This window comes from Dipodomys ordii, unplaced genomic scaffold (genome assembly GCF_000151885.1).
Source record: "Dipodomys ordii isolate 6190 unplaced genomic scaffold, Dord_2.0 Scaffold75, whole genome shotgun sequence".
NCBI lineage: Eukaryota > Metazoa > Chordata > Mammalia > Rodentia > Heteromyidae > Dipodomys > Dipodomys ordii.
In genome coordinates, this window is record NW_012267291.1 from 4170953 (window position 1) to 4173268 (window position 2316).

At 40.1% G+C, this 2316-nt stretch overlaps 1 protein-coding gene across 1 annotated transcript in view; it reads left to right on the forward strand.

Moving 5' to 3' along the window:
• Positions 1 to 842: 842 nt before the first annotated feature.
• Positions 843 to 2316, forward strand: part of Znf217 (zinc finger protein 217) — a 41828-nt gene continuing 40354 nt past the window's right edge. The window contains exon 1 of the mRNA XM_013024359.1: positions 843 to 910. The gene's annotated coding sequence lies outside the window, so the exon portion shown is untranslated. The remainder of the gene's footprint in view (positions 911 to 2316) is intronic.

A 2316-nucleotide genomic window follows, 5' to 3' on the forward strand; every position in this document is an offset into this window, starting at 1 on the left:
CACTATGGCTCAAGTGGCAGAATGCTAGTTTTGTGGAAAAGAAGCTCAGGGACAGTGCGCAGGTCCAGAATTCAAGCCCCAAGACTGAAAAAAAAATTTATATTTCAATACTGAAGACTGAATCAACTTTTCTTACAGGTTTAATCCTGGTACCAACAATAGCCTGAAAATAGATTATTCTACCCTATTCTGCTGCAAAGACCTCTGACCATACTTTCTTGTCTAGATCAGTTTAATAATTCATTTATACTTGTAATGAGATTTTCAGTTGTATGCCTGTGTGTTCTTTAAAAAGTACCAAAATAAGTTGGGAGGAAAAATTTGCTTTCACATGTTTCAGTACATTTAAATTCATCTATTCTTGCGCTAGATTATACTTACTTGTGCTAAATCTCTTTCTTCCCTCCCCCACCTTGTTTCTTTAATGTTAGGAAGCATAGAAGATATTAAGTGCTGATCAGTGAAAGTAAATGCTTTAAAAGACTTAAACATTCAAAGGTCATAGGAATGATTTAAAAAAAAATCAAATCTCTACTTGGGAAAACAGCTAAAAGTTTAAGCAAAAAATAGCAAAGCAAAGCAAACATCAAAACTACCAAACCATCTCAGGCCTCCTCCGAAGAAAGAATATTTATTGGCTTGCATTCCTGTTTAAATACCCATTTGTTATCTTCAAATATAGTTCATACTGAGAACATTCCAATAAACGGCCCTGTCTGTGACTAAGAAAATACTCCAACTAATGATATGCAAAGGAATATCAGCAGAGCCAGGAGGCCAGGGAGGGAGGTCCTTATCTAAACAGTCCTGACTACAGCTGCCGGCGTCCTGGTGGCAAAGCAGCAGAGGTTGAACTCAAACCAGGACAAGTCTGGGAGGATTACTGCAAGCCATTGAGCTGCTCACTCAGGTGAGTACCATTCACTCTGGATTCCATAAACAGAGTACAGTGAATATCCTGGCAAGGGGGGCGGAGGGTGGGCTTCCTTCCAGTTAAAACTTGCAGTGGTTATTGCTGCTGCTGTGTGAGGATCAACCCCAGGCCCTTGCATGTGTTAGCAAGTGCTCTATCCCTGAACTCTTTGGATTACTATGGTTTAGAATTCCACTGTCTCCTTAGCTGATTGATAGAAAGTAGAGATGTTTTGTTACATACTAGAAGCAGGGGACACAAAACTTGAGAGTGAATTCAAATGTTTTCGTGTGTTTGTTTTAATGAGCCTAACTTTCCCATGTACATATAAGCCAATATTTTCAGTTTTTTTTCTTTTTTCAACACTTTGATCTCTTTTTTAAGTTTTCCCAAGGTCTTAATTTTTGTATAACAAAATATAGAGAAATAGAAAGGGAGAGAATATCTCCTGCTCCCTATGCAGAAAATGGGAGTTAAAGACCGACTCTCTCTCTTCTCTCTCCTCTCCTCCCCCATCTCTGTCTCTGCCACGCCCCCAGGCTGCTTGCTTTCTTTTTAGGTGGGGGTGGGTCAGGTCTGACCACGTAGCCCAGGCCAACCTCAAACTGCCGGTCCTCCTGCCTTAGCCTCCTGAGTCCAGACCTCCACCTCCATGTTCTGCATGAAATTTTGTTTTTGTTTTTTGTCTTCTATTTGTCTTTTGTTTGCTTGCTTCTCTGCGCTGAAGATGGAACCCAGAGACTTCAGCATGTGACACAAGCACTTTGCCTCTGCTCTAACTCAACAAGAACATGTGTGTGTGTGTGTGTGTATGTGTGTGTGTGGCACTGGAGGTTGAATTCAGGGCCTTGAACATACCAAGCAAGCAATCCACTGTGGGAGCTACACCCCCAGCAATAATAAGAACAATTGTATTCCAATCCTGATTTCTTTCAGGTTAGCTTTTCAGGTTAAGACTATACCCCACAACATGCTATTTTCGTTAACATTTTGCTTTCATTTTATTTTATTTTGGAGGCTGGGATTGAAACCAGGTTCTCGCCCATATTAGACAAGCACTCTATCACTGAGTTACACTATTAACCCATGTAAACATGATTTTATTAAAGAAAAACAAGTCTGTGACATCATGTCTGCATAAGGGCAGTTTTCTCATTAGGGGACACCTCTCTGCATTGTCATAGTGTCTTGTAGCACAGGGAAACTGAGCCAGTGACAGATATTACCCCAAAATACCAAAAGACTCAGGTCTGTTTATTTACCTATCACTTTTTAGGTGCTAGGAATTAAAAGCCAGGACCTTGTTAATGCTAAGTATGTGCTCTCTAACTAAGCTACACCTTCAACTCAAGGTTAATTTAATTCACTTGTGCTCTTGTCCTTAGACAATTATATTTATTAAC